This window comes from Oryctolagus cuniculus, chromosome 21 (genome assembly GCF_051225735.1).
Source record: "Oryctolagus cuniculus isolate XC-2025 breed Fujian yellow rabbit chromosome 21, ASM5122573v1, whole genome shotgun sequence".
Taxonomy (NCBI): Eukaryota; Metazoa; Chordata; class Mammalia; order Lagomorpha; family Leporidae; genus Oryctolagus; species Oryctolagus cuniculus.
In genome coordinates this window covers 39,056,894-39,070,437 of record NC_142887.1, presented here as the reverse complement: position 1 = coordinate 39,070,437, position 13,544 = coordinate 39,056,894, and the positions used below count along the sequence as shown (strand labels likewise).

Sequence of the window (13,544 nt, the reverse complement as noted above, 5' to 3'; positions counted from 1 at the left end):
ATGATTTTAGTAATATATCATGAGGTGCTTTTTTTAAATGGATTTAGCAGGTAAAATTGGGCTACCTAATGGGATGTAGCTGGAATAATCACCTTTTTGTTAAATAAATCTGAGGTAATAAATGTTAGTGTATGAAGACATTGAGTTTTCTTTTATTGGGCCTTCTTGGTTATTTTAATCTGGGATCTGCGAATTCTCATTTTCTTTATTTTATTCCTCATCATGTCGGACCAACTCTGCTGCTTTGGGGATTTTTTTAGTACATCTGATATTTGGAAATTTAGACAATAGTATAGTTAAAATGAGATGTACCAAGTAAAGTATTTATTTTTATTCTGATACATATTTTGGAATTCTTCTAAAATTCCTATTGAGTATCCTTGTTAAATTTAGTTGCATCCCAGGTTAAGACTTATTGGAGGCAGGCTCCATGGCTCAATAAGCTAATCCTCCACCTGCGGTGCAGGCACACCAAGTTCTAGTCCTGCTGGGAGAGCCAGATTCTGTCCCAGTTGCTCCACTTCCAGTCCAGCTCTCTGCTATGGCCCAGGAGTGCAATGGAGGATGGCCAAAGTGCCTGGGCCCCGTACCTGCATGGGAGACCAGGAGGAAGCACTTGGCTCCTGGCTTTGGATCAGCGCCATGTGCCAGCTGCAGCACACTGGCCGCAGCGGTCACTAGGGGGTAAACCAACAGAAAAAGGAAGACCTTTCTCTCTGTCTCTCTCACTGTCCACTCTGCCTGTCAAAATAAAAAATAATTTTTATAAAAAGACTTATTGGAGCCACTTTAGTGATTACACCCATGAAACTTTGTTAATAAATGCAAATAGAACCTGGGAAAATTGATGTATATCTTATGCTGTAGAGACTTAAGATTGAACATCTTTTTTATCTTTTTTAATTATATAATTTAAAAACAAAATTTAGATTTTTTTTTTTTACTTTACTAAGTCACAGCTCTGGCCCCATTAATATGACTTAACAATGTTTTTTCCTCTCAGACTTATCTCTATTGTTTCAGTTAACTGCATGCCTTTTCTTTACATTCAGATTCCCTCAGCTGTCAAAGCTTATTCATCTTAATTCTGTTGTTCCTATTTCCCTCCCTTTTATTCTGTCCCTAGGCTAATTGAGATCATGATTCTCCATTCCTTCTGTGTGGTGTCACAGTAGGCTTGAAGTGTTCTTTTTCTCTTCTGATTTCTAAAGAAAGAAATTATGTATTCCCCCAGTTTAGATATTTTAATAATGCACTCTAAAACAAAGGTTAAATGTTCTTAATTTGACAAGAATTTTCGGGGCCAGTGGTGTGGCATAGTGGGTAGAGCCACCACTTGCAGTGCTGGCAGCTCATATGGATCCAGATCTCTGCTATAGCCTGGGAAAGCAGTAGAAGATGGCCCAAGTCCTGGGCCCCTGCACCCATGTGGGAGACCTGGAAGAAGCTCCTTGCTCCTGGCTTTGGATTGGCACAACTCTGGCCATTGCAGCCAACTGGGGAGAGAACCAGTGGATGGAAGACCCCTCTCTCTTCTCTGCCTCTCTCTGTGCAACTCTGACTTTAAAATAAATAAATAAATCTTTTAAAAAAGATTTTTTTCTAATTTTAGATTTGTTCTACTTCATTGCCACTTCAGGGTGTGTGTAAGGAGTGCATATCCAGTTTTTCTATTTTGGAATTTGGGGATTTTGTATTAGCTCTGCTGTGTATTCATTTTTCTTGAGCATTGGTGATATCTTCTCCTTAGTTGTATTAAGAGAGAGAGCAATAGCCCTCATGTCTTTTTAGGTAAGTAAGACATATTAAAAACAGAGCATTCAGTATACATTCATAGTATTTTGACTTGTTCAATTGATTTTCCTGACCTCCCTTGGATATTCTTGGTCTTTGCTGTACAACTTTCTATACTCATTAATTCTTTGATATTCCCAAATCCAGAAAATGAATGACTCAACAGCTGTGTTCCTGTATTTGCTGGGATTCAGGGTAAGAAGCAAAGTGGAGGTGTTCAGGAATCTAAAGTTACATGCTACATAGCAAAGCACATCATTTCCTATACAAAGTGACTGGGAAATCCAGAATCTTTTGCACACATATTGGATCCTGAACTATTACTGACCTATTCAGTAAGATTTTAATGTATTTATTTTCTGTGTGTGTGTTTGTATTTCTAAATAAACTCTGCTGGGCTACTTAACATTAACATGTATTGCAGAATTCTTTCATCAGTTTTTACTTTTAAAAAGTTTCTCTTTCAGTTTTATGGGAGAGGGTAGAAGTTTCCTGCTATGTAACTGAAAATTCATTCATTCATTAAAGTTAAAAATATTTGTTGCAAATTGGTAGAATACTATTAATTCTCATGTGATTTACATGAAACTAAATACATTCTCTATTTTGTTTTGCTTAAAATTTCCGCATGTGTGGACTTCTTTTTTCCTTCTTGCCCCAAATCCCTTTTTGTATTGGGATGGCAAATGGGTTTTACACTGGAGAAAACATGTTATTTTGGCAAAGAAGTACTTAGCGTTCCTGCTTCAAGTATTCAAATATTGCATTGGAAATCAGTATATTTGTTTACTGTACAAATGTCCTTCATACAATTTTGTAATCTTCTGGGATGGGAGAGGAAGCAGGAAATAGGAGGATTATGGGTGGGAGGGATGTTTTGGGGGAGGGGAAGCCACTGTAATCCAAAAGCTGTACTTTGGAAATTTATATTTATTAAAAAAAATTAAACAATTTTGTAATCTTCATCTTCCTTTTTATTTCATCCTTTTTAAAAAAATTCATTTATTTTACTTGAAAATCAGAGTTACACAGAGAAGGAGAGAGAGAGAGAGCAGTCTTCCAACCGCTGGTTCACTCCCCATTTGGCCACAATGGCTGGAGCTCTGCCAATCCAAAGCCAGGAGCCAGCAGCTTCTTTTGGGTCTCCTATGCAGGTGCAGGAGCCCAAGGGCCTGGGCCATCCTCTACTGCTGGATAGTAAGTCTTACTTGCCTAAAAAGATGGATAGTAATTTGAGTAGCCAGGACTTGAACTGGCACCCAATTGGAATGTCAGCACTGCAAGCCACAGCTCTACTTGCTACTCCACAGCATCAGCCCCCTAAATTCTTATGAGTATTGCTACACGATTGGAATTTATAATTGATAATGCTGAACAATTGAAACTGTCTTATTTACAATTGTAGGACTGGATATGGCAGTTCTACTTGAAGTAAAGTATGTAGCCTGCTTATTGTATGATTTTCGGAAAAGCATGTATTTATATATAACAGCAGATCTGTTAATCATTTAAAAGTGAATTGTCATGATTACCCAGATGTAAAGAATGCAATATGTGCTAATGAGTTAGCAGTCACAGACATTTAGAATTAGAGGGATTTTAGAACTTTTTCAATACTGCAGTTTTTATGAAAAACTAATAATTTTTTTTATTTGACAGGTAGAGTTATATACAGTGAGAAATCAGAAAGGCCTTCCTTCCATTGGTTCAGTCCCCAGATGGCTGCCACAGTTGGAGCTGTGCCCATCCAAAGCCAGGAGTCAGGTGCTTTCTCCTGGTCTCCCATCCGGGTGCAGGGCCCAAGCACTTGGGCCATCCTCTACTGCCTTCCCGGGCCATAGCAGAAAGCTGGACTGAAAGAGGAGCAACCAGGACTAGAACACTTTGCCCATAAGGGATACCAGCACCACAGGTGGAGAATTAACCAAGTGAGCCACGGCGCTGGCCCCCGATAAATTTACTCTTAACAAAATATCAAAATATCTTATTTAGTATAAAGTTAGTAGTGAAAAGAGACTACCTTGTTGAACACAGAAATTTGAGATTATATTTCTTGGTATTAATTTGCATCTTAAGGCTTATTGCCTAGTTTATTTCAATATTTCAATCTAATATTCCTAATAATATCTTGTACTTAGTGGTTCACTGTGTGCCAGACAATATTCTTTTGATTTTTTAAAAGATTTATTTATTTATTTATTTGGAAGTCAGAGTTACACAGATAGTGAACAAGAGGAAGAGAGAGAGAGAGAGAGGTCCTCCATCTGCTGGTTCACTCCCCAGATGGCCTAAAAGGTCAGAGATATGCCAATCTGAAACCAGGAGCCAGGACCTCTTCAGGGTCTCCCATGCAGATTCAGGGGCCCAAGGACTTGGGCCAACTTCCTACTGCTCTCCCAGGCTATAGCAGACAGCTGAATGGAAAATGGAGCAGCCTGGACTTGAACCGGCCTCCATATGGGATGCCCCCACTGCATGCAGTGGCTTTACTAGCTACACCACAGCACTGGCCTCAAGACAATGCTCTAAAATGATGCATTAATTATTCCCAAATATTGAAAAGTGGCATGGTACACATTTGAATGTGTTGTTTTGTACTAGTTGTAGAAAGAGTTTAAAATATATTTAGATTTAAAAATGTAAGCTTTGATCTAAAGGTTTACTTTCCCTTAAGGTGCCTGTTTGGAAACTGAGAGATCATTGAAGTCTCAAGATAGAGTACAACTGATCTTATCCAAGCCTCCTTTATCACATGAGGATGCTAAATGCCAAGCCCAGAGAAGTAAAGTGAATTGTTCAAGGTCACATAGGTAAGTTGTGGCAGGGATAATTCTGTATTAGCATTAGGTATCCTGATACATAGGCCACTGTTCTGTCAATTTTGTACTCCTTCTGGAGTTAAAGATTCTAAGTTGTGGAAAATTGAATTTGGAAATTTAGTGGTTGCTATGTTGTTATGGTGAGAAATTTCTGTGTATAGCTATGAGTTGCTTAAATTTTATTCAATATATTTTTCTAGTATGTTTGCTATTTATTTGAAATGTATAACAAGTAGCTTCATCTATTTGCCAAAAGAATTTTTTAAAGATTTATTTATATTATTTGAAAGTCAGAATTACACAGAGAGAGAAGGAGAGGCAGAGAGAGTGGTCTTCCATTCACTGGTTCACTCCACAGTTGGCCTCCATGGCTGCAGCTGTGCTGACTGGAAGGCAGGAACCAGGAGCCTCTTCCTGGTCTCCTATGCAGTTGCAGGGGCCCAAGGACTTGTACCATTTTATAGTGTTTCCCAGGCCATAGCAGAGAGCTGGATAGGAAGTGGAGCAGCCAGGTCTTGAACTGATGCCCCTATGGAATACCAGCACTGCAGGTGGCAGCCTCACCCACTATGCCACAGTGCCAGCCCTTGCCAAAAGAATTTATAGAAGCTATTCCATATATACACTTAACAATTATTTAGTTACTTGACATGAACTATCCCTGCATATTTGAAAATTTTGAATGGTATCACTTGGGTTTTAAGAATGTTATATTTTAGGTCTCTTAATATTTTTAGTGATGATGTTTTAAAGGCCCTTCCTGTTTTATGAAAAATGATAAGGATTTTGTTTTACAATGGCCATAGTATTACTACTTAAAGCAATAGATTAAATAAAACTTTTAAACAAAGTCATTTAATACTAAATTCTAACACACTGGTATATTTTAAAGTGAGAAACTGGATTTCTTTCAGATATTCTAAAGAAGAATGATAATCAAAATTGAAGACATCTACAGTTTTTAATCACTTGTTTTAAATATTGGTCATAATGGTCCAATTTTGAGTTTAATTTTAATTAGCTTTTAAATGATTCAATATGTTTTATAGAAAAAATTCGGAGAACATAATTATATACTCAACCTCCCTCCCTTCTTTTTCCTTCTTTGTCATTTTTTTTAGCTTATGAAATGACATTTTCAGTTTACATTACATTAAAAAGGGTTGTTGAATCAAGGGACAAGTTTAACAGGCAAAAAGCAAAAAGATCGTAATTTAGAGGGAATACAGACAATGGCTCTAAACAATATTTGAATATCACATCTAAACAATATTTGAATAAATTGATAAATATTTTAATTTCTCCTACTAAAATGCTCAAAGTCTTTAATTATTTATCAAATATTAGTGCAAAATTATGGATTTAAATGATCCCAAAAAGTGATGAATTTTTGTGTAATAAAGTCCAATTTTTGTCAAGGCTTTTTGACAGTCTCACAGAAAACTTATGTTTGTGAATGGGAAGAATAATACCAAAATATCCATACTACCAAAAGCAATTTGCAAATTCAATGCAATCCCAATCAACATACCAACGATGTTCTCAGAGCTAGAAAAAATGATGCTAAAATTCACATAGAAACATGAGAGATGCTTAACATCTAAAGCAATATTATAAAGCAAAAAAAAGCTGGAGACATCACACCATATTTTAAGACATATTACAGGGGTCAGCACTATGACAAAGCAGGTAAAGTCACCGTCTGCAGTGCTGGCATCTCATATGGGTGCCAGTATGTTTCCCAGCTGCTCCACTTCTTATACCCCTCTCTGGTATAGCCTGAGAAAAAAGTAGAAAATGGCCAAAGTCTTTGGGCCCCTGCACCTGCATAGAGACCTGGAAGAAGCTCCTGACACTTGGATTCAGATCAACAGAGCTCCGGCCATTGTGGCCATTTGGGGAGTAAACCAGTGGATGGAAGACCTCTCTCTCTCTCTGCCTCTACCTCTCTGTAACTCTGCCTTTCAAATAAATATACTGCAAAAAAAAAAGAAGAAGAAGTGTTAGCACTGATATAATAACAGACACATAGTTCAATGGAAAAGACTTGGTAGCATAGAAATAAACCCAAATTTCTACCAGCAACTCATATTTAACAAAGGAACTAAAATGAACTGGAGAAAGAAGAATCTCTTTCACAAGTGGTGCAGAGGAACTTGATTATCCATATGTAGAAGCCTGAAAAGAGACTCCAACATCTCTTACACTATGTGAAAGTGAACTCACAGTGAATTAAAATGTAATCATAAGACCCAAACCCAAGTAAACATAGGGAAACTCTAAATATTGTCAACACACAATAGCTTTTGGGTAAGATTCCAATAGCAATAGTCACAAAAATAAAAACAGAGACATTTGAGTATATCCAACTAAGATACTTCTTCACAACAAAGTAAACATCAGAGTGTAGATACAATGAACAGATGGCAGGAAAAATTAAAACTCTGAATGTTTACAGATTTCCAGAACATTTACATGAATTGGAAAAACTCCAAAAAATACAGTGAAGAAACAGGCAAGGATCTGAATAGACATTTCTCAGAAGAAATGTACATGGTCAAAACATGTGAATATGCCCGATGTCACTAGCCATTATGTAAATATAAATCAGAACACCATATCAGTCTCCAACACCTGTGGGAGAATACAACACTCAGGTGTTTGTGTGTGCAGCAAGTGGGTTTAGAGGACCCTGTTCACCTCTGGAGAGCAGAGCCTACAGGGAGGTAAAGAAACCTTACTGCGCAGGGGCATGCTAATCTTCTCTGTATCATTCCAATTTTAGTATATGTGCTGCCGAAGCGAGCACATGTGCTGCCGAAGCGAGAAAGAGATGAAAAGAATTTATCTCAGCTAGCCACTAATATTCAAGAAACAAGGTCTTCAGGAAAGCCAACTCAACTGACATTTTCATGTCATTGTTAAATAAAGGAAAAATTATCTAGGTTCAGCAATACGTAGTTTATAAGAGAAAGACTACAGAGTAATTTCCTTGGCATAGAAATAACTTTTTTTTTTTTTTTTTTTTTTTTTTTTTTTTTTTTTTTTTTTTTTTTTTTATCCATGAGGGCTTGCTATCACCACCACACACCCACATCCCATATACAAATGCCTGGCTTGAGTGGTAGCTTCTCTGCTTTGAGGCAAGTTTCTGCTAGTGTGCACCCTGGGAGGAGACGGAGGATGGCAGAAGTGCTTGGGTCCCTGCACCCAAATGGGACATCCAGAATGAATTCCCAGTTCCTGGTTTTGGCTTGGTCAAGCTTTGGCTATTGCAAGTGTCTGGGGAGTGAAGCAGTGGTTCCCTCTTCCTGTCACTCTGCCTTTCAAATCAATAACTGTTGTTGGTAATGACTAATAATGATATTCACTGATTGTCAAATTTTGAATCTATTAATTATAGACAATTTCTCTTTGTATTTTTAAACTTTCATAATGTTCTGTAGCCAATTTCATCACTAGAAATAAAAACTTTTCCTCAAAAAAAAAAAAAAAGAAACCTTACTGCTTTCCTAATGTGCTTATTAAGTTCTTGACCAGCGCCTGTTAGTCTTGCCACAAACTTTCTAGTCTTACTACTTTCCTTCTTCTTCTTCTTCTCTGTGACTTATAAAATAGTATACATTCTATATACTGTGGATACTTTTGATTTATTTTATTCCTTCGGTCTCCTATGAAGTTCCTCCACAAAAGCACAGCCCTCAAAATATTCATTCATTTATGCAGTCTGCAGATTTCATGAGCTACTAAATTCCAAGTAGTATGTTAAAGGCAAGATCTGGGCCTAAGAGAAAAGTGGTCTAAATTCTGTGCCTAGAAGAGGATTTGGGACATAGTAGAACTTCAGTGAAGTGCTATGTGAATGACATGCACTCATTAAATGAGTAATCTAAAGCATACACTTCATTTAAGCAACACAGCAGCCCTACTCACCTCAGGTAGAGCAATTGAGAGGAATAATGTGAACAAAAATAAGACATCAATAAGTTGAATAATAACAGAGAAAAAACAAAATGAGATAGATGCCAACATTACTGAGCTATTTTTGAGGAATTAAATTGATAGAGGGGCTGGCATTGTGGCCAAGTGGGGAAAGCTGCAATCTGTGAGGCCAGCATAACATCTGAGTTCCACTTTGAGTTTAGGAATCTCCACTTCCAATTTAGCTCACTGCTAAACACCTGGGAAACCAGCAGAAGATGGACGAAGGACTCAGGTCCTTGCCACTCATGTGGGAGACTTGGATGAAGCTCCTGACTCCAGCATGCCCCAGGCTCAACTGTTGAAACTCTCTGGGGTGTGAGCCAGCAGATGAAAGCTATCTATGTCTTTCCCTCTCTCTCTAAATCCACCTTTCAAATAATAAAGATTTAATAAACAAATTAACTGATTTCAAAATACACAAAAACATGAACAATACTATATCATTTTTATGCCAAACTGATAAAAAATAACAAATGCTAGAGAGCACATGGGAAAAGAAAACCACCATATATGGTAGGTGAAAACACAAGTTAGTACAGATGTTATGCAGAACAGTATGGTCATTCCTTAAAAAGGATAAAAATTGGGGCTGGCGCTGTTGTGCAGTGAGTTAAAGCCCTGGCCTGAAGGGCCAGCATCCCATTTGGGTGCCAGTTCTAGTTCCAGCTGCTCTTCTTCCAATCCAGCTCTCTGCTATCTCCTGGGATAGCAGTAGAAGATGGCCCAAGTCCTTGGGCCCATGCACCCATGAGGGAGACCCAGAGGAAGCTCCTGTCTCCAGGTTTCAGAATGGCATAACTCTGGCCTTTGTAGTCATCTGTAGAGCGAACCAGCTAATGGAGGACCTCTCTGTGTCTCTACCTCTATTGTAACTCTTTCAAATAAATAACAAAAATTAAACTAAGATAAAAATTGACCTACCATGTGAGAGTTATCTTGCTCTTGGCTATATAGAATAAGGAAATTTTATTAGAAGGAAAGGAGGAGAGCATATCAAAGATACAGCAATTTTCCCATAACACAGCCACTATAACACAGTTCACTGCAGCCAGGATGTGAAACCAATCTAGCTGTCCATCAGTGAAAAACAATGGACAGGGCAACCTCTTTTAGATACAAAAAAAGAACAAAATATTATTAAATTAATTGAAATAAGCCAGAAGCAGGAACACAAATGTCACCTGGTCCTTGTCACATGTGGAAGTGAAAGAAAATAATGGATCTGAACACAGAACTGTGATTACTAGAGGCTGAGAAGGGAAGCAGCTAGGGATAGAGGGGGATTGGATAATAGGTATCAAAAATCAAAGAGGCAGAAAGAACTTCTGGTGTTCCATAATATAATGAGATGACTACATTCAACCATATTAGGTTCTGTGTAAAGAACTGAAGGAGAGGAGCTGGTAGTCTCAAATCATGGAGAAGAATTAGAAACTGTAGTTGCTTGGGGGCCAGCATTGTGGCACAGTGGGCTAACACCCTGGCCTGAAGCACCAGCATCCCATGTGGGTACCAGTTCTAGTCCTGGCTGCTCCTCTTCTGATCCAACTCTCTGCTATGGCCTGGGAAAGCAGTAGAAGATGGCCCAAGTCCTTGGGTCCCTGCACCCAAGTGGGAGATCTGGAAGAAGCTCCTGGTTCCTGGAATCAGATTGGCAGAGCTCCGGCCATTGTGGCCATCTGGGGAGTGAACCGGCAGAGGAAGACCTCTCTCTCTCTCTGCTGCTACTTCTCTCTGTAACTCTGTCTTTCAAATAAATAACTCTTTAAAAACTTAATAAAACTGTAGTTGCTTAGCTTGATCACTTTTTACTGCATAAATGTGTGCAAATATTGCACTACACCCTGTAATAATGCATGACTAGGACACATTAATCACAAATTATTTCAATGAAATTTTAAAAATTAGAAGCATTTCTTTATATTAACAATGAACTATTTGAAAATGAAATTAGAGAAACATTTCCATGCATAGCAGCATAAGAACCAGGAACCAATGTCTTCAATGTTATCAGTGATGAATCAGATTCACAGCCCCCAGCACTCAGTTTTTGCCATATACTTTACCATGGCAATTGTGGGCATATAGTAGTAAATCAATGGACAGGAATCCTTTGTCTCTAAATCTGCTAAATAAATAAACAAGGAATTCATCAAAGAAAAAGAGATATCAATTTGGATGCCAGGCACAAAAACACATGCACTTGAGCTATCCTCCAGTTTGTGATGCCAACAAATCTTTCAGACATGTTACATTTTCAGAGACTTTTCTGTAATCTTGCTAAGCTTTCTGGAAATCGGCCTTATAGCAAAGGGTTTCCCAATTCCATTACACTCATGATATTTCTTTTGTGTGATATATTAGTTTACCATCTAGAGGTAATTTATGGTACAAAACTTTTCTATGCATGCATGTTTTCTCATTTGTGAGTCTATTCATGGGAATTGAAGACTGATTTATAACAGAAATACATTTTCCAAATTCATTGCATAGACTTTTGTTCCTTATGAATTCTCTGAAGTCTGTTGATGTCTAATTTCTGGCTAAAGGTTTTATTGTATTTACAGCATGCAAAGACTATCACCTTTTGTGAATTCTGTGTCTATACAAGCCTGAAATAAAGAAAATGTTTTTGCACAATCAGTATACGCCTAAGAAACCACCTGTGTCAATTCTCTGATGTACCATTGACTTCTGACTCTAATAATATTTATAAGCTTTCTCCTTTACATGAGTCTCTGTTGGATAGGATGTGATTTCCAGCAAAAGGTTTTGTCACAATACTTACATGAATTTTGGAGAAAAGCTCTTCCACATTCATTATATTGTTAAGGTCTCTCCCTTGTTCAAATTCCATGATGGATTATGAGGCATTACCTATGTGAAATGACTTTCTCACATTTATTTCATTCATTAGATATATATGTTGTGCATTCTGATATAAGGAGAGATTTGGGCAGAGCTTTCCAACACTCATTACACCCATAAGGTTTCTCTCCCACGTGAATTCCCTGTTGTCTTATGAGGTATGGCTTCTAATTAAAGGGATTTTACTTTCAAAGGAGTTTTTCCCTATATGAATTTGATGATGTACAATGAGGGCTGAATTATGGTAAAAGGCTCTGAGTCATTACATTCATAAAATTGCTCCCCATGAGAATTCTTTTATGTTTGATGAGGTCTGATTTGCACCACAAAGGCTATTCACATGTATTATATTCATGCATTTCTCCCCTTGGTGAATTCTCTAATATTTCATGAGATATAACTTGCACAAAAAGGTCAAGTAGAAAATTCCCTGTGTGGATACTCTGATATCTTATGAGTTATGAAGTACAGCAAAGAGGCTTTCCACCATCCTTCCATCCATAAAACCTACCTAAATTGAGCAACAAAGATATAGAAAACCTAAACACACACATAACCAGATGGAAATGATACCAGTAATAAAGACCATCACTACCAAGAAAACCCCAAAACTGGAAGGCTTCACTGCTGAATTCTAACAGACATTTAAAGCACTAACTGCAATTCTTCTCAAGTTATACAAAACAATTGAGAGAGAGGCGATTCTCCCAAATTCTTTCTATGAAGCCAACATCACCTTCATTCCTAAACTTGAAAAAAGTGCAACAAAGAAAGTAATTATAGACCAATTTCCCTGATGAACATACATGCAAAGATCTGCAACAGAATTCTGGCCAATTGAATCCAACAATGCATCAGAAAGATCATCCACTCAGACCAAGTGGGATTTATCCTTGGTATGCAAGGATGGGACCAAAGGCTTTTCCACAGTCATTTCATTTATAAGCTTTCTCCATGGTGTGAAGGCTCTGATACTTTCTGAGGTTTGACTTCTCAGCAAAGGTTTTTCCACAGTCATTGCAATCATAAGGTTTCCCCCAGTACAAATTGTCTGATGCTTTGTGAGCTTTGATTTCTCAGCAAAGGCTTTTCCACAATGATTGCATTCATAAGGTTTCTCCCCTCTGTGAATTCTCTGATGATTTATGAGGTTTGCCTTCTGGCCAAAGGATTTTCCATAGTAATTGCATTCATAAGGTTTCTCACCTGTGTGAATTCTCTGATGATTTATGAGGTTTGCCTTCTGGCCAAAGGATTTTCCACAGTCATTACATTCAAAAGGTTTCTCACCTGTGTGAATTCTCTGATGATTTATGAGGTGTTTCTTCTGGCCAAAGAACTTCCCACAGTCATTAGATTTGTAAGATTTCAACCCTGTGTGAATTCTCTGATGTCTAATGAGATCTGACTTCTGGTGAGTGGTTTCCACACAATCATTACACACATGAGGGTTTTCCACAATATGAGTGCTGTGATGGAGGGTATTTAATACTGAATGAATTCCCACAAGGTTTACATGCATAGGATTTCTTCCCTATATTTGGTCTATGATTCAGTCTAACATGTGATTGGTAAATGACAGGTTCCACAGTCCCAATATACTTATAAATGTTCTCTCTTTTCAGGTGAATACAATCAGAATTCCACAGTCAGTCAGCTGGGAGGGGTGGATGAATCCGGAAACAGCTGGTTTCCTTGTACTAAAACAAGCGCCATATCACGAAGGACTCTTGCATTTCTTTTTTCTTTTTTGCATTTTTCACATTTTCTTATTTACATGGTTTGTAATAAATTTTCTGATGTGGGTTGTGGTTTTGAGGCTGGCTTAAGGAGTTCAGGGAACCAGAGGAATGGTCTTTTTCAATTAGGGCACAGCTGTTGTTTCTCTCCAATTCTGGCTTTCTGTAATTGCTTTGGGTGCCTCAGGCAATTTTTCATTTTGAGCGACTTTTTCCTAAATGCTTTGTTGGTCTGAGTTGGTTTTGCCTTTTTCCTTTTCAAATTGTGTATTCTGATGCAATACAAACAAGGGTTTAGAACGAGGATCCATCAGGAAATTGAAAAACAGAACATATTGGG

At 37.8% G+C, this 13,544-nt stretch overlaps 1 pseudogene; it reads right to left on the bottom strand.

Moving 5' to 3' along the window:
• Positions 1-7,354: 7,354 nt before the first annotated feature.
• Positions 7,355-7,422, bottom strand: LOC138848373 (U6 spliceosomal RNA; annotated as a pseudogene).
• Between the last annotated feature and the right edge of the window lie 6,122 nt (positions 7,423-13,544).